Raw genomic sequence first — 19,126 nt, 5'->3', positions numbered from 1 at the left:
ATCTTCATCCGTGGCATTCTTTCCCTCTCTCTTGTTAGATCCCTGCTTTCGAATCCTACTTTATATTTTAAACCCTCATTTAGGTGAAGCATATTCTCCAGGAGTTTACTGAGAAAAGAGTACACAAGAGAGAAACAGTTCTAAGTCCTCGGATGTCTCAAAAATGGCTTTATTTTTCCTAGCTAAGGATAAATTCTAGGTTCCAAGTCATTTTCCTTCAGAACTTTTACCTTTGAAAGCATTGCTCTGTTGTCTTCGGGCAGCCAGTACTGCTCAGAAGTCTGATACCAGTCTGGTTCTTTTCTTTTGAAACAGTTCTCTCTAGAAACATGTAGGATTTTTTCCTTTTGAATTCTGAAAGATTAGGAGACTACATGTAGGCATGATAGACTCTTTGCTTCTCCTCAGCACTTAATAAACTTTTCAGTTTAAAGATGCCTGGGTGGCTCAGTCAGTTAAGCATCTGCCTTCAGCTCAGATCATGATCTCAGAGTCCTGGGATCAAGTCCCGCGTTGGGCTCCCTGCTCAGCGGGGAGTCTGCTTCTGCCTCTCCCTCTACCCCTCCACCCTGCTCATGCTCTCTCCCTCTCTCTCTCTCTCTCAAATAAATAAATAAAATCTTAAAGATACAACTTTCGACTCTGGGAAAATTTCCTTATGGTTTCTTAGATTATTTCCTATTGTACTTTTCCTTGTATTCTTTTTTTTCTTTTTCTTTTTTTTTAAGAGTTTATTTATTTATTTGACAGAGAGGCAGCCAGCGAGAGAGGGAACACAAGCAGCATTATGTACAAAATGCTCGTAAATTAAACACAGAGCTTTCCCATAAGCAGCTCACATTCTAGCAGCAGAGTACTAAGAGCTGCCCAGGAATAAATATGCCTCAGAGAGGAGAAGAGGTAGGTTTCTTGAGAGAGGAACAGACAAAGTCCTAAGGAAGTTCAGAGGGAGAGGCCCCTTCCAGACTGGGGGTGTGGGGTGGGAATTAAGGGCCGCTTCGTGGCAGAGGGGCTGTCTGAGCCCTTCAGACCAGCTCTGTGCTCAGAAGCAGCTGGAGTTTCCTTTATCCTCGGATGGAGCTGATACTGCTGGCTGTGACAAACTGCGGGGAAACCCTTTCGAAGGCAGTAGAGGAAGGGACTCAGAGTACAGGCCTGGTCCCGGCAGCCCTGGTGAGGAGCCCGGGCTCTGGCACTTACTCCGGTGAGCCTGGCGCAGGTCAGTCAGCCTCAGCAGCTTCTGTCCGCAGCTGTGAGGTGAGGGGGTGTTATACCTCCTGCACCTGGTCGTTGTAAGGGTAATGGAAGGTGGTGTCTAGAGAGCACCCAGCCCAGAGCGTGGCCCCAGTCCACAGAGCGTGTCTGCCGTCGTCAGTCAGAAGGCAGGAGTGCCTGCGTTGTCCTCTCTTCGCGGGTTCTGTCACAGATGGACAGTTATCCAGCGTCACAGGCAAGTGTTAAAAAATATATGTGGTCCAAGAAAACAGTATCTTTGTTTTTATGAATGGGCTCCTTACTATTATTTTTGTGCAAATAACAAAACATGATCTCAAAGCACTGAGAATGATTTTGGCAAACTGACCTGTCCGGGGCCCCGCTCATTTCCTGATGTCCACTTGGACTTCTAGAATAAAGGCACAGCCAGATAATGGCCCCTGCCGCCACCTCCAGTCCCTTCCAAGCTGAGTGTTGCTACTGAGAACACGCCTGACAGTTCTCGGTGGGCTTTCTTGTTCCTTATTCATCCTGACGTTCTTGAGAAATAATGGCTCCTTCTTCTGGCTTCCTGACATTCTTTGTTCATTCACTGTTACGTCATCCTCAGGGTAGAGGATGGTGACACTGAGTCAGAATTAGAAAATAATGCTTTAGGATATATAATGCTTTACTTTAGGATATCGTAGCTTATTTTTGCAAGGTTTTTTTTTCAATATTTTTGAACTTGTAGTATGTGTCAGGCACTTAACCCGGACAAGAACCTTGTACGGTAAGTGCCATTATTCTCACTTTACACAGAAGTTAACTTACCCAAGGTCATCCACTGCTGGAAGGCCCTGGGATGGGAAGGAAACCCAGGTCTCTCTGAGCGGCTGAGAGGTTCCAGAGTTAACAGGCTGGAGTTCTTTTCGTTCCACTACAGTCCCACCCCAGCCTGTGGGAAAGCCTTCAGATTGGCCAACTCCGTCCTAACATATAGTGTGTTTGCTTGGTCCTTCCTGATTACAGCATCGAAGATTTCTGAGAATTAAAGTCTTTGTTAAGTCACAAACTCCTCCCACAGCCTTGCGCCTACCTATAAATAGCTTCTTCTTTCCCAAAAGAACTCCAATCCGAACTTCCAATCTAAGAGGTTTAAGACAAAGCAGATCTGCCTTTTGGAGGGAGGGGCAACTAAAGCCCAGATTTCCTCCAGGTCACATGTTATTTGGGTAGCAAAGCAAGTAAGTACCCCCTCTTACCTAGGGACCTGTAGTGTTTCCTTTAGGCAGTAGATTGACTACCTCTCCTCCCCCCTGGCATGGCTGAACCCACCCTTTCCCCATTTGTTTCCATAAGTTTGGCTCATTTTTCTAAGTAGAAATGATCCCATTTAGAAAGAGCATTGGCATGTGTGTGGCACGTGTGCTGGCCTAAGTAGGAGTTAAAGACTCAGTTTCCAAATCTTGCCCTTTAAATCTTGAGCTATGTGACCTTGGGCATGTCACTTAACTTCTCTGTGTTTCCTTTTCCTACCCAGGAAGAGCAGACTAATAATTCAGCCCCTGGGTACTAATTCTCCTAGAATGAGAATCAGATGAGATTATGTACGACAACGAAGCTACCGTCTATCAACACTTAGTATGTGCAGACACTTTCCGTTCCCTTGCATGTGTTCTTCAATTCTCACAGTCCTACAAGGGAGGCCCTATTACCCCATTTTACAGTTAAAAAAAAGTTCAGAGAAGTGAAGTCACACAGGACTCAGATCCATATCTCTGGTTCCTGAATTGATGTTCGTAAGCAATACGCGTGGCACACTGCTTCCCTCTGTACATAGAAGTATGGAGGTCGTTTGTCTTCCCCCGCAAGCTCTCTACAAATGCAAGAGATCATTATGGTCTCCTCTAATCACTGCTGTTGCACATTAATCCCTAAGGACAGTTCTCATGCTTCTTTATCTTATCTAGTAGCCTATGCTGCCTCTTTCCATGTCCCCCAGGCCTTGTTCAGTGAATTCTTTGGGGTTTTCTCCCAGAGAAACAGTTCAGCTCCCCTACAGAGGGGGGTCGAAGGAGCCAGGCTGAGCCTGGCATCGTGGGCGTTGGCCTCTGACCTGTCAAGCATTCTTCCCTCTCTCAAGCATGTAGTCAGCCAGCTTGTAGGAAAATTCTTTATGTTGCATTTGTTGATAAGCTCCTCAGTCACTGAATTTCAGAAGGGGAGGACCCCAAAACCATCATTTTATGGATGAAGAAACTGAGGTCGAGGGAGAGAGGTGACTTGCTTGAGGCCATCTGTTCAGTTAGGAGTGTGATGGAGACCAGAACCGAGTTCTCCAGGCAGCAGACCAGTGCTCTTTCTGAGCCTTGCACTTGGGCACGTGTCGTCTCCCCTAAGTGAGGGACAAGCATACGCTGTGCCCAGCATGCACCTAGGAAACTTGGAGAAATCGAACAACTTGGAAAACTGAGCAGGAGGAAATGAGGGTGGGGTGGAGTGGGGACGCCGATCTCCACCCTAACGAGGGTATTACACACCACTGACGTGAATTAAAACACAGTAGAGCAAACTAGATCGCTCTCAGTTAGCAGTGATTACAAGGCAGAGGGACTTTCGCCAGGAGCCCTGGCCCAGTGAGTGGATAGGAAGCCTTTTGTCACTAAGGCTGCACTGTTGAAAATTGAAGGAAGGATGTTAGGCAAACGTGACGGCCTGGGATGAAGTTACAGCCCCCCAGCTCATTGTCCAGAGGAAATGGATCTCCTCCGTGGACAGAGAGGTGGAAACTGAGCAAGGGAGCTGAGTGGCTGACATCATCAGGCTGAGCATTGGGTTACAACAAATGGGGACTTACTTGGCCCGAGACGTGGGAAACACCCACTAAAACCTCAAAGTGCATTTCATTTAGAGACGCGGAGAGGGAGAGCGGGCAAGAAAGAATCCAGACTGCACCGCTGGCCTGGTCTGCTAATCTCGCTAACCCTCAAAAGGGAGGTGTTTGAATCCTGGTTTCTTAAATTCTCCCTTCGCTTGTGACTGAGAAGCCCTGGACTTCGGAGAACTCCTTGCTCTTGTAAGTAGAACTTTATTCTCCACCGCCACCCCCCCAGCAGAACTCCCTGAAGAGCTTGGCTTGCTTTACAGCCTGTCGGTCACAAAGCGTCTATTTTTATATTATGATACACTATTGCTCTGAAAATTATGGCTTTGTCTGAAACTGCCTGGGGCTGGAGTCTGAACTCAAGTTTCACAGATGGGCTCCATTCAAACGCTGTTTGACTTTTTTACCCCAAGAACACTGACAGATCGGCTAGAGTTTCAAAAGCAGCTCCTTGCCCTAAAGATAGGTGAAGAAGTAAGTCCTTCCTTAGACTTTGGGGTCTGTAAAACCTTTAGTTTTTTCTCTGATTACAAAGGTGGTACAAACAATTGTAAACACTCTAGAGAGAAATGTCTCTGGAAGTGACAGTTCCCTGTAATCTTCCCCTCACAAATAGAAGACTGGTATTCTAAACTTAAGATACAGAAATGATCGGGTTACTGAAGTTAGCTTATCACATGTACCCCACTGCCGCAGCAGCTGGGCCGACTCCCAAGATGGAAAGAAGCGTCGGAAGACTTTAACTTTGGCTTTGTGGTCTTTTTATTGCTTCCTTTTTAAAATTTGCTGTTGATGTCCAGAAAGTAAACAGAGCAAACACGTAAGTAAGCACTTCGGCATTTTATTTGTTGTGGTCTGTGCTCAGGATTTTAAACCAGGCGAGCCATTCTGTGCGGAGGGGAGGCGGGGGCCTTGTTGCCCCAGGCCCCTCAGCAGTGGGCGCCTGAGCTGACGATTCTCCCATGGTTTGAGGTACATGGCTTGGAGCTGCTGCGTGCGACCCACCTCCCCTACTAGCAGGTGGAAAAAGTTGGGAAATTGCGGTTAAAGGGGAAAGACTTCGACTTCAAGAAACAAAGGGCCACCCACGGAAACTTTGTGGCCATGAGCAAGAGTTCCACACTCTCTGGGCCTCAGTTTCCTCTTTTGTACCTAAATCAGGGAACAAAACTAGATGATCCCAGTATTTCGGAATTCAGCTTGAAATGAGCCGTTCATATATCTTTTGCTTTTGAGGAGAATCCTTAGGGCCTGAGGAGCAAAGTACTCTTGGTTTTCAGTATCCCAGAGTGGCTAAAACCCAGCACCTAGAAGGACAATTAAAAGAGGACATAAAACAGACAACAGTTAAGTTACTTCTGAGTTTTTATAGTTTTGTAAGGTTTGGTGTTCCCGAAGGAAGTCTCAGCGTGGTGTGTGCACGCACGCATAATAGGGAGGGAGGATAAATAACACTATCGAGTGTCTCTTAAGTGCTCGACCCCACCTTATGCTCGGCCTTTTACGTAACCTGAGGTGGTCAGGGTCATTGTTCCCTAACTCCACTGACTGAGGGTTAATCTCCACGGTGTGTATCCTGAACGCCTTCCTCGTGTTCACCTGAACTGTGCTTACATAATTACTGGCAGAACTTCATTCACTGTGTCTCCCCTAGACCACGTGTGCCCTCTCGTGAGTCTGTCTCCTCCATTACCATAACCCCATTACCTGGTAGAAAGCCTGACACACAGGTCCTGGGGAGACCTAGCATACTCACTTTTAACATAGAGCCCACCATCCTAGTCCCTCCCTAGGCACAAAAGAGAGAGAAAAGGAAGGGTCAGTCTCTCTCTGCTGCCCTTCCACCTTCATTTCACCTAGACACAGCCTCTTGCTGCTTCTGGACAGCATGGCTGGAGCCAGAGTGCAAAGGAAAGCAGAGGATGTTGTCAGATCTTGGGTTTTTTAGTTGCTAGGGTTCCAGGTGTTGGCAGTGTAAGGGATTTTTATCTTGAAGGCTATCAGAGACTCCAGCCCTCAGGGAGATGCGGTATCTAAAAACTGTTTGACTTAAGATCATGGTTACCAGGAGGGTTCTCAAAGCCCCGTGGTTGTATCTGAGAGTTTTGCTCTTCTCCAGCCGCTCAACCCTTTGAAAGTGGACCGTTGCTGCCATGGAACCAGCCATGGTCATGGGCAGTGGCCTCCACGTCTGTGTCTGCCTCAGCCCAGCTCCTCAAGATCTCCAGACTTCGGCTAATTAAAAAATGGTCCCGGGGCGCTTGGGTGGCTCAGTCGGTTAAGCGTTCGACTCTTGATCTCAGCTCAGGTCTTGATCTCAGGGTCCTGAGTTCAAGCACTGCATTGGGCTACATGCTATACGTGGCGCCTACTTAAAAAAAAAAAAGGGCTGTCCCTCTTCTAAGATGGTGGTGGGGAGGTGATATTCTGAATGGAAGGTACCTGGTTTTGGTTTTTATTTTTGTCTGAATTTGAATGTCTTTAGCAGGTGTGTTCTCCAGTTTATTACTGTCTGTGTCATTTGCTTACCCATCTGTCACCACCTCTAGTCTCATGCCTGCCCCTTGGCCCCTGTGGGCATTTACATTTGCAACCCCTGGGCTGGTGGGTGTCCACAGTCCCTGTCACTTCAGACTGTGTGGAATTCAGTGAGAAGTTGGAGAGGGTCTCCTCCTAGTGGAGACATCTCGGACAGGTTACCTCATAGAGCCTGCTTCTCTTCTGTAAAGTGGGGGTCGCAGTTATACCTACCTCCAGGGGTACCACGAGGATAAAACAGGATAAAGCTTGTTGTGCACCTAGTTGGCACAAAAATACATGCTTGAGATTGGCTACTTTATGTTTTCCAGAAAGAGAATGTTAGCCAGTGTATATAGGCCCTGGCCCCTTCAGTCATAGGATGGCCTTTGTATGAGGGACGTGAGGTCATCTCTGCCTTAATCAGTGTTGAAACCCCCTGGAGCTGCCATGCTGGCTCTTTCAGCCAAGTCTTAGCACCATTTCCTATCGCTCAGTCAGGTGCTCAGACCAAAAACAGAAGTGGGTGCTGTTCTCCTGGGACTGGAGGATGCTGGCCCAGCCACTGAAGGAAGAAACTGGCGGCAGGTGTTATTTTCTGAGTGTGACAAGAAGCTGAGTTCACCCAATTAACTCTGCTGAGTGCTTTCACAAGGGACCAGAAGTGATTCCTAAGTGGAGACAGACGTGGAAAATCTAAAATTCTTGGAAACAAGTCATTAATCATGACCCAAGGCTGAGCTCACTACCTCCTGGAAATCTTTCAGAAAGGCCTTATGAAAACTTTGAGCACCGCTCCTTCAAAGAGTGGTTCCTTCGGAAGCTGCAGTCAGCTGCAATGCTGAGTGATTCTGAACTGCAGATTAAAATGCATTTGCTCCTACTTGAGGAGGCCAGCACTTCCTGACTTCATTTAAAGGAAGTCTCTTTAATCTTCCAAGAAATTACTACTCTTCAACTTGGCTTTTCCAAAATGAATAATGGACCTTTGGGGCACTATAGATATGAAGTCTCGTTAGCTGATGTGTTCTTATTATGTCCCAGGGACCTAGGTCAGTCATTATGCTTAGTACTTTATAGGTGTGGTCTCTGCCATTCAGTAAATTACACTGAAGGCTGACCAGTCCCAAGCAGGAGAGTGGAGGAACAGGACTATGAGGAGGCAGCCTGTGGCCTTGTGAAGTTCTCTGTGCATCAGGAAAGACAGGCAGGTGAATGAACAGTTGCAGTGGGTTAGCATCTAGTGGGTGGGGGTCCTCGTCTTGAGCTGGTTGATGACCCCCACACTTCCCCACCATTCCGGATTCTCAGAGCTTTGCCAGCATTTGCATTAGGGGGAAATGAGAGCTGCGCCCTGCTGAAGCTTTCTCTCCTGGCACCTTCCTGCCCAGGGCTTCAGATGAGAGACAGGAACTCTTCCAAACAAATTGCAGGGGCCCCACCCTGGAGGACCCTGAATCTACAATCCCAAGTTTAGTAAGGAGACATAAGGATGGGTGATTCTGCAGTTCACCACTGGATTTTCTGCTGGTTTGTTTTTATAACATTTATTGTGGTGTGTTTTCTTTTTTTCCCAGATTACGAAATTAAAACATGTTCTAAGGAAGGAAAGCTAGACAGTACAGAAAAACACTTAAATCATCACCCAGTGGCTTCACGTCTCTGATTTTTTAAAAAGGCATGGCTAGGTCAGAGGTGAACTTTGTTACATCTCTTACACACATTCCAGTTTGGCACCAGAAGGTTTCTGCCAGAGTAAGAAACTCCCCTTTAGCAGTACATGCTTGTCCTGTCCTCTCACCCACACGCTACCACTGCTTTTCAGGTTTCACTTCTAATTTTCTGGGCAGAGTCTCTGCCTATCTCAAAAGTGCTCACACCTTGTGCTGAAGTCCCCTACGTAGGAGAAGCCGTCGTCCGTGGTTGGTGAGAGGCTGCAGCCTTCCTTTGCACTTTCCTGTGCGCGTGCAGGAATTCATCCTCTGTTCAGAAGAACCCTTGTGTTTAGGCATTATGCAAGGCGCTGTGGGGAATACCAAGGTAAATTAGATTTCTAAGTAGCTTGTAGTCTGATAGGAAAAACTCGTAATTCTCACACATGTCGTTATGTGCCCCAAGGGAGGGACTGCCGTGCAAAGCCTGAGAAAAGAGAGACAGTAGCATTTGAGTCAAGCCTTCAGTTCAGTACAGTTTCACCTAATATTCATTGAGCACCTCATTATCTGCCAGGCACTGAGCAAGGTGATAGGTGGACAATATTTCATAAAACAAGCATAATCTTTCTTCTCAAGGTTGTTCACAGCCAAGGATGTATAGTGGTATTATGAAGTGAATAAACAGGAATGTGGTCAGGGCAAGCTTGCTTGAAGAGGCAGTGTTTAAACTGAGATGAGGTGTCCATTAGGCTAAGAGTTAAGGCAGGAGGTGAGGAAGAAGGGTGTTGTGGAAAAGAATAATCCAGGTAGGGACAGGTACACGTGTGCAAGGGCCCAAGGCAGGAAAGCATATGGAATGTTGGAGAAACTGAAGGGATGCCAGCGTGGCTGAAGCATAGAGGGGACAGGAACTGAGAAAGAGGTGGAGGTTAGGGTTCCGAGAATTAGGGGCCTGATGATGATGACTAGTCAGTAGGCCTTTGTGGGTGGTATTTGCTGTGTGGGGGATGGGTTAAGGGGCAGTTGCAGTTGTCATGGGGAGAGAGGATTGGCGTTGGGTAGGACCATTTTGGGGGCGGGGTTGATGGAAGAGGTAGATGGATTTGAAACTGCTAGAGGTAGAAACTTAGTGACTTCTAGTCTGTGTCACACCCAGGCCTGGGCCCTGAGCCCATAGAGACAAAAGAGATACATCCTCTGTCCCCCGGGCTTTAGAGGTCTAGTGGCATTGAAGGTTGGGTAGGATGTGGGTGGGCAGACCCAGGAGCATGGGATTTCCTTCCCATAGTCAGCAGCTCTATTCCAGTAAATGAGCAGTTTCTCTCTGAGGTGGCATAGAATATTACTCCTAGACTATAATTTTTTTCCTAAGGGGCAGGAAGAGCTGTTATTCATTGGCTTCTCTGTAGTTCCTCTTTCTCCCTGTGATTTCATACCTGAGCTCTGTGCTTAACTTGGGGTTTGGAGACCAGAGATTGAATTGCAGCTCTGTTACCAGCTAGCCACATGACTTAAAAAGATTCTGAACTTCTCTGAGTCATTTTCACTTGTAAGTGGGAATGATATTGATCTGATACCTGGGTCATTGTGAAGATGAAATGAAATAAAGTATCTTCAAGTGCTTTGCAAAATATCAAGTGGTATAGAAACATGAGGTGTCATTATTATTTTAGTGCAATATTTATTACCAATGAAATAAAATAACAACAGTTAAAAGCAAAGCATCCCACCAGGGAAGGCCAGAGTGTACCTTGCACTAACTGCAATGGCAGGCTCGGTGTAGTAACTGTCCTTCAAGAGCTTGTCGGGAGCGATGTTCCTCATCTCTTCTCCTTTATTTCATCCACTGGGATAAACCATTTCCTGTCCTCCTCCCGTCAGAATGATTTGAAAAAGCAAGCCGTTTCACTTCTGGATTCCAAAACCCATTTGATGTAGAAGCCAAAGCATCTGCTTGGAGACCGAGAGCCTAGGAGCAGAGATGAGGGGTTTGCAGGGCTTTGGTTCCCAGCAGCCAGTTCACTCCCAGGAGTGTATTTAATTGGTTTGCGGGGAGGAAAGCAGTCAAGGGCACCAAGCCATGGGAAACAGTCAACAGCACAGAACCAGCCCACACACCACCTAAACAGCAGTTTTAAGGCAAAGTTTTAGGCTTTCTTTTGGATTTTAACATGGGAAACTTTTTTTTTCCTAAGTAATATTTTCCCCCCTCTTAAATAAAAAGCATAAATGTTTAGGAACTAAAGTACCTTTCTTTCCCCTCTATAAAGCTTTTAAAAAAAAATTTGTCTTCCAGCTATTAAAATGTTCTATTTTGACCAAAAAAGAAAGTGACGATAAGTGGAGTTAACTATCCCATGTAAAGATAAACGCATAGCATATAACATAGCTTATCAGAGTTTTTTTCTGCTCTCAGATGCTTGTCATTGTTTTTATTTTCATTAATTTTCCCTAAAGTAATACATATGCTCATTGTAACTAAACAATTTGAAGATGTTATAAAGAAAAAGTTATAATCCCTTCTTTCCCCTTAATTCCCATTTCCATCCTTCTGAACTCAATTTGGTGTGTATCATCTTTTCTCCTAGTTCCTATTGAAATGGATGTAGTGTTTGTGTAGATGTGTGGTTATTTGTTTTGTCAGAAGTGGGATCATACTTTTATTTTGCACTTTATTTTTCCCACTAAATAATACATCGTAGGTAGGTATAAATCTGATGTACCCTTTTAAATAGCTTCAGGGCTATAGACCTAGAGGTCCACAATATATTCAGCCATTTCTCCTTTGACAGATATTCAAGTTATGTTTTGTTTTCACTAAAAATATTGTTGCATTAGATATCTTTATATACATATCCTTCTCTACTGGTGCATTTGTTTGCTTATTTATTTGAATTGACATGTAGTTGACACGTAATGTTACATTAATTTCAGATGTATAATACAGTGATTAGACAAGTCTTTGGTTATGCTGTGCTCACAAGTGTAGCCACTGTCTGTCACCATACAACACTATTGTAATACCATTGACTATACTGGTGCTTTTATTTCTGTAGGTTACATTTTCAAAAATAATATTGTATACTAATAATAATATACATGTATATTTGACGTTTTAGTAGAGGATATCATCCTACTATATAAAGAGTTCTGGTAATTTACATTCTTCCCAGAAATATAGGAGTACTTCCATTTCCCTAAATCTTTACCAATATGAGATATTCTTTCCCTTCTTCCCTCCTACCTTCTGTCTTTCCTTCCACTCTCCATTCCCCTCCTCCCTCCATCCCTTTCTCTATCTGTACTGTTTTATTCTGTGACCAAGCTGATGGCAGAAAATGGTGTCTCATAGGTGCTTGCCTTGTATTTTCTTTGCTACTGGTGAGATTGAACATTGTTTCATGTTAATTGGCCACTTCATTTTCCTCTTCTCTGAATTTCCTTCACTTTTTTTCTTAGAAACTGTTTGCTTTTTTTTCTTAACAAGTTATAGGAGCTCTTTATATATTTATATATTAAAGATTCTATATGTATTGCAAATATTTTTCCTAATCTATTATTTGTTCATTAAATTTCTTCCATTTTTTTCTTCATAGTATCTGGATTTCTTGTCTTGTTTAGTAATAATTTCCCCACCTCGAAGTTATATAAATATTTTCCTAAATGTTCTTCCAATACTTTTATGGTTTTAATTATTTAATCCTGAACCTGTAATCCCTTTGGAATTATGTTTATATGTAGCAAAGAGGTAGTGGTCAAGCTTTGTTCTAGGTATGCCAGCACCATTTAATAAATAAGCCGCCTTTTCTGTTTTGCATTAAAATTCCATCTTTGTGATAAGTAAGTTCCTTTCTTGTATCCATTTCTGAATTTGCTGCTTTAGTCCACAGATCTGTTTGTCTGTCTTTATGTTAAACCATATCTTTTTCTTAAATCTTTATAAAGTAAATTTTTATTATCTCTTAAGATGAATCCCCTATTTACATTTTTAAATAATTTTTTCCTATTTCTTAGCTAAATTTTGGGGAATTTATTATTCCATATGAACTTTAAAGTTAATTTTACCCATTTCACTCTCCCCCAAAAATTATTTGTATTCTTATTGAAATTTAATTAAAACTATGTAGTAATTTGGAGAGGATTAATGTTTTTGGATAATTAGACTTCTCTACCCAGGAACCTGCTAACTGGTTTGAAACTTAAGTGTTCTATTTCTATATTTTGTCGTTTTACCTTAAAAGTTTTTAATAGGCATCATGACTATATTGTCTCAAACAGTATTCCTGCTTGTCCTGAATAAACAAGGACCATGCAAAGTTTTACTTCTGATCTCTGTTCCATCCTTGACACTGTTATCGTCAAATATGTAATACTGTCGAATTTGTGTTTATCTCCCCAGTTAGCTTTGTTTCACTTAATCAGTGTTTTAAATTTACCAATACACTGTACTTACTAATTTTGCTCACTGTTGATTCCAGAATCTCACTTACTTTCTGTGTTTGGTTTCCTTTCTGTTGGAGAATGTTCTTGGAGTCTGAATGGCAAACTTGCTCAGTCTTTGTCTGAAAATGTCTTTTGCACTCACTCTTGATATTTTAGAATTCTAGACAGCATGTATAATGATTATGAAAGTAATGTGTGCCTCTTTAAAAGTTTTTAACCAAAACAGAAATTATTCATGTAAAAAGTAAAAGTCATTTAATCCTTTTCCCCCAGTTTCCAAGTCCCAGAGAGAGCCACTGTTCATAGTTTGCTGATGGCCTTGTTCTGTGTAGATACAAAAAAACATGTATACAAATGCTGTACTTTTCTAAGCATAAACAATCATGTTCATATTTTTTATTTAAAATGATGACATACAGTTTTCCACCACTTTTTAACAACAGAGCATTCACATTTTTCCTTGTCGGTACAATGAAATCTTTCTCATTCTTTGTAACGGCCGCCTAGTTTCTCACTGTATTGTTACAGCGTAACTTAACTCTTCCTATTAACAGACATTTACCTTGTTTCCTCTTTTTTTTTTATTTTTTTTATTTTTTATTTTTTGCACAGTATGTTTTACTGAACATCCTTTTGCTTATGGGAACATACCTACAGCATAGATTCCTAGATTTTGGCTGACCAAAGGATGTGCACATTTAACATGTTACTAGATATGCTCACTTGTCTTCCCAGAAGATAGTTTCAGTTTACAGTCCTAGAGTGTGTCTGGCTCTAATTTTTGTTTTTCTTCTGGTCCCTTAGAATTTCCACACTGATTAGTCAACAGTGGAAAATCTGAAGAGATGCGAGTAGGAAAAAGAAACTAAACCAGGTGGGTAGTCAACTGCTCATACCACTCTACCTTAGCATCCCAAGTGTTTGTCTCCATACCTTTCCTTCTGTTTGAACAAATCAAAGAAATAGGTTCCAAGTGAAATTAGAAAGGAGTTTTGGTCCCATGAAGAAGAAGCAGGATGGCCCTTTGCAGAAATTCTACAATATCACGCTGCAGTTTTATAGACCGTTTCTTTATAGCATCAGAAAACAATTTACTTTTAGTGGCTCCAAAGAGAATGGGTTTCTTCAGCCATCCACTTATGCCGATGGAATCATCCATGGAAGTTATTAGCAAATTTGGGCATGATGCCAGCTTTCCTGTCCACCAATTGTTGCAAAGCTATTTTCATAAAGTCTAGGGCACATTATGGGAATTTTAATACTGTGATAGAAGAGCAAAAGCAAGCAAAACCCAGCCTGGAGAAACAGGCACAGCCCACTGGTCTGATGAGAAGAGATGGTGCAGGTCCCTTCCAGTTGGAAGAGAATCTCAGTCCATGACACATGAATGGCCTGCCCGGAAGTATGGCCTCCCTGGATCAGAGTTCATATTTAAACCTTTCTGGCATCAGTTAATCATGTTTAACAGCCTCTGATCCATGGTTCAGCCCCCTCCCCACAACCTGCCCACCCTCTTTCGGCTCTGTCTTCCTGGGGTTAGAGCAGACTCTCCAGCCTTTATTTGTCTGTCCAAGGCCTAGTAGTCCTGGAGCTTGGGGGATTTCCACCTCCTCTGAATTCCCTCTCATGGCCTCGCCTGCCTCCAGCACCTGAGATTCCTCTGTTGCTGGCAGAGTGAGAGTCTGTCTGGCAGCTGCCCTAAGGCTGGAACTCCCCGGCTGCTTATCAGCAAGGCTTCTGGCCTTGCCCTGCGGTGGCTTCCGGAGCTACTAGGCTTGTGTCCTGCTCTGATTCAGTGCCCCTGGGAGCTCCCTGGATGCAGCTGTTTGCAGTGACTGAGATGCAGCAGTCAGCTCCCGGGATTGCTCATCCGGCTAAGGCCAGTTTAGGACACCAGCCTCCAGAAGGCCTCTGTTCCAGCTGCTGTGGGAGTACTGGGGCTCACAGCCACCGAACCTTGAGGATGCTGGGGTTATAGGAAGTCTAGAGCTGGGGTTTTTAACCAGGGGTTTATGGTTAGCTCCTGGGATTCAGGATTCCCCTGTACTATGGGTACAGTATATATAAATATAAATATGGGCCCAGTGTCCATAGCTTTGCTCTGATTCTCAAAGGTATCTGTGACCTCTGAATTTTAAGAACCATTGGTCTAGAGAAAGGCTAAAGTGTTGGAGACTACTGTGTCCCCCTGGCACTAGCCTCCCAGATCCAGGATCTTGAGAGACCTCACCAGGCCTCTGGGTTTTTCTGTTTGAGGGTGAACTAGGACAGATTATCTAGTATCACTGAAGCTGAGAGCCTTCCCATGGGATGTCCCAAAGTCCAATCCTGAAATTGCACTCCCAGCCTGTGTTTCATCTCACTGAACACAGCAGGTGTACTGAACACCTTAGGCGGGTTTTCTGGTTTCTGAGTCCGTAGCTCAAGAGGGTCCCTCTAGGCACCACTGACAGTGGTGAGAATTAGTGTTGATGGCTCAAATTCAGTCTGGCTCCCCCCTGCCAGGAAGAGCAGTACATGCTTTATCCATATCGTCTTCTATAACCCACACAACCCTCCAGTGAGGTTACTACTTTTGTTTTACAAATGGAGAAGTAGAGGCACAGGGAGATCTAGTCACTCACCAGAGATCACTAGCCAGCAAGTCAGTAAGTGACACATGACCCGTGCCCATGAGCTTAACCACCAAGTGAAAGTAAAGGGCATCGACAGAAAAACTAAAGTAAGCAGCAAAAACCAGGGGGTCATTGACTGTGGGGCAAACTGCCCTGTATATTGTAAGAGTGAGAGTGTTGCTGTGTTATAGCAGATATACAGCTGTGATCTTAAAGCATTAAGCAAAGGTTGGTAATACAGTAATGCATTATATGAGAAGAATTTCTATCCATTATAATTCAGATCAGGGTTTTTTTTATAGCTTTATTGAGATATATTCATATACCGTACAGTTCACACATTTAAAGTGTACAATTCAGGGGCGCCTGGGTGGCACAGCGGTTGGGCATCTGCCTTCGGCTCAGGGCGTGATCCCGGTGTTGTGGGATCGAGCCCCACATCAGGCTCTTCCTCTATGAGCCTGCTTCTTCCTCTCCCACTCCCCCTGCTTGTGTTCCCTCTCTCGCTGGCTGTCTCTATCTCTGTCGAATAAAGAAATTAAAAAATCTTTAAAAAAAAAAAATAAAGTGTACAATTCAGTGACCTTCAGTATATTTATAGAGTTGTGTCTTATCACCATAATCAATTTTAAAACACTTGCATTACCCATCACCTTCCCAACCCCACATCCCTCCCCAGTCCTAGGCAACCAGTGATCTACTTTCTGTCTCCAGATGAGGTTTTGATACTTACAAAAGTAACAGTGTGGGAATCGTGGTGATCTGGGGTGAGTCATTCCCTGAAGGATAATTAGACAAATGAAATTTGACTCTAATGTAGTTTATAAATGGCTTTATTGGCTAAGAAGCGACAAGCGTGTCTTTGATGTGCCTGAGTTTGGGGTTGACATAGCAAGAAACGAGTTTTTTCTGAGTCATTTCCACTTGTCGACATTGCCTGTCAAGTAGGCTCTTCTCGTTGAGCAGCTGTGGAACAGTGGCTTCGCGGGGCCGCATTTCTCCGCTGGCGTCAGAACCAGTGGTAACTCAGCACAGGATCTTTTTTCTGTCACCTGAATCGCTGAAGTGGTTTCTCTTTCTGCCTTGCTGTAGTGGTCGGTGTGAAGGCTGCTCAGGGAGATGCCTGTCACTCTTTGAAATTCGGGAGACAGCGTGCGCAGGAGCCCGCCACGCTCAGAGGACGTCCAACTGCACGCCCTCTTGAGCTTTTTCATGTTAGCAGCTCCATTGTATTCTCTCTCCTGACTCATTCGTTTATTCCTTCTTTCTGTGAGAAAACATTATTGGGCCCTCTGCAGCGGGCGCGGTGGTAGGTGCTCAGTAAATCGGGTTCTGAGAGCTCCTCATCCCCAGTGTTACAGTGCGTGCCCTTGTTTCTCTGGGTGGGGGTAGCCATTTGTGTGGAGAGAAGCCAGGGGGAAGGGAGTGCTCTGATGGGGGTGAGACGGATGCAGTACCATCCACCTCAAGACAAAGCCGTCCCCAGAATGCACCGTCCTAAATGCCGTGCCCTGAATTGGGAATGAGGAACTACAGATTCAAGTCCTGATCCACTCACTGATTGGTTGGGGGCCTTAGGTGACTCATGCCACCTCTGTGAGTCATGGTCTCCCCATTGTGAGGGTTAGATAATGCAGTGCCTCTAAAATACCTTCAGGACCATTGCTGGAAAGAGTGTGCACTGAGTGAATGTCAAATGAATGACTGAAGGAACGAGGGAACCTTCTGTGATTCTCGGGGCCGGAGTAGAGCTCAAGCGGGTCAGGTGACCGGGCAGAGACAAGTATAAATGAAGACAGAGGAGAACCTCCCTTTCCTCTTCTTGGCTGCCCGCTCCTGCCACGTCAGCCCCTTCACCTCACCTATTCCTGGGGGGCTCTCACATCCTCTGCCTCCCTGAGCCAGAGACGCACCGCCTTTGAGGCCTAGAAGCCAGCCGGTCCTGGGTGGGGATCTAGGCTCCAGGCCATCCCGGCTGTGTGTAAAAGGGATCTATTACACAGAGCTACTGCAGAGTAACTCAGAGGATGTATGGAAAGCACCTGTTACCATGTCCTGTTGTACAGTATATATGCCCCATAAACGGTAGCCATTTTAATTTTCTTATTGGCCCCCACTCTGCCTTATACATCTTTTTGTTACAGCTCTTAACTACCACGCTCTTTAAAGATTCTTAAAATTTTTATAGATTTCTATACAGAAGTGATCCCTAAACTCTTCTCTCTCCTTACCTGTGTGGGCTCCAACACCCTCCTGGCAGAAGCAAAGACACCTGCCCCATGTCCCTGCCTGGTGTTATTAGAATCCCTGTGGGAGGCCAGGGGCACAGCTTGAAACGGTCTCCCAGCGATCCTGGTAATTCTGGTATATGCCCCCCACACTGGTTACGAATATTGGGGCATGAGTCGATCTCCCCAGCTAGGCCATGAACTTCCCTCAAGGACACAGTGATGTCTTACCGTTCCTGCGTCCATGGCATCTAGTCCCAAGCCTGGTATAGACTGAGTGACGAGTAAAATTTTGTTGAACGAATGGATGGATAAATTAGTATTATAGAGATCATATCTTGCTGCTTTTCATTCTCCACAGTGGATTTAGGAAATGCTTTTTATAGACTTCTGGAGGGCCTGGAGAGGCAGCATGCTAGAGACCACTCTGGCTATCCATTGCTAAATAACACTGCAGCCCCAGTACTTCATGGTTTGAAATAGCAGTAATAATTTCTTATCTCTCATGATTTCTTTGGTCAGAAATTGGGGAACAGCTTGGCTGGGCACTTGTGGCGTGGATCTCTCATGCACTTGCAGTCCGATGGTGGCTGGTGCTAGAACAGCTAGGGGCCAGTGCAGTGGGGGGCTGCCGGCCGCATCTCTCTCCGTGCCCTAGCAGGACCTCGCCATGTGGCCGCTTCACTGGGCTGGTTTGGGCTTCCTCAAAGCATGGCAGCCTCAGATTCCTTACATGCAACTCAAAGCTCCAAGATAAGGTTATCCCAAGAGAGAGCCAGGTGGAGGCCGTGTCTCCTCTCCTAACCCCATCTTGGGAGTCACATCACTCCTATTGCATCCCCTTAGTTAGGAGCAGGTCAGTAAGGCCACATCATTCAAAGGATGCATGCAAATTAGATCCCCCTCTTAATAGGAGCGTCGTCAAAGCATTTGCAGACATGTTTCAAAACCACCGCAAAGACCCCAACTTACTTCATTCCACGTTGGAGACACCCAGGGTCTGAGGGGGAAGAACCTTGCCCAGAGGTACCCAGCAGAGCGGGAGCTCAGGCCACTCTCTGGACCTTCGGCCGGCCTGCATGGAAGTGATCGCATCTTCCTTCCCTCCCTCCACAGAGTGCTGGGGACTGCCAGTCTCTGGGAACCGCTTTAGCCAGCCCTCGGCAAGTTTAGATAGTGTGTAAACAGCAGAAGGCCCAGGGAGACCCAGTTTGCCTGGTCCCCAAGTGGTAATCCAGCTGGACTCTTCTGCCTCTTTCCAGAGACCTCTACAGAAGCACAGATGTTCGTGGCTTGAAGAGTTTGTGTCATCGTCTCAGTCCCCAGCCCTCCGTGCAGTACCCACACTGCCCTGCCCCAGGAAGAGATACAGCTGCTGAGGGAGTGAGAGTTTTAAAATTTGTACCCCCAAGTAATTATTTTTCCATTGCTGTAAAGTTAGATAACAAAAAATAGAATTTGGTGGCAGAATTCAGAGAATCAACCTAACATCACCAAAAAGATTCTGAATATTTTTACCTCCAGCTGAAAAATTCTAAATAGAACTTTGCGTAAGTGTGGGAAAAGCACGTGTGGGTCTCTGTTTCA

At 44.9% G+C, this 19,126-nt stretch overlaps 1 protein-coding gene across 4 annotated transcripts in view; it reads left to right on the top strand.

Moving 5' to 3' along the window:
- Positions 1–19,126, top strand: part of PKIG (cAMP-dependent protein kinase inhibitor gamma) — a 93,176-nt gene that overhangs the window by 57,781 nt on the left and 16,269 nt on the right. The window contains exons 3-4 of one of the 4 annotated variants that reach the window (XM_034639754.1): positions 4,109–4,273; positions 13,501–13,570. The gene's annotated coding sequence lies outside the window, so the exon portion shown is untranslated. Of the gene's footprint in view, positions 1–4,108; positions 4,274–4,838; positions 4,902–13,500; positions 13,571–19,126 lie in introns of those variants that run through there. The other 3 variants (XM_034639758.1, XM_034639757.1, XM_034639759.1) reach the window with 3 other exon arrangements.

This window comes from Ailuropoda melanoleuca, chromosome 13 (assembly GCF_002007445.2).
Source record: "Ailuropoda melanoleuca isolate Jingjing chromosome 13, ASM200744v2, whole genome shotgun sequence".
NCBI classification, from domain to species: Eukaryota; Metazoa; Chordata; class Mammalia; order Carnivora; family Ursidae; genus Ailuropoda; species Ailuropoda melanoleuca.
Note: the sequence above shows the minus strand (reverse complement) of the source record. Positions and strands in the feature narration are given on the sequence as shown.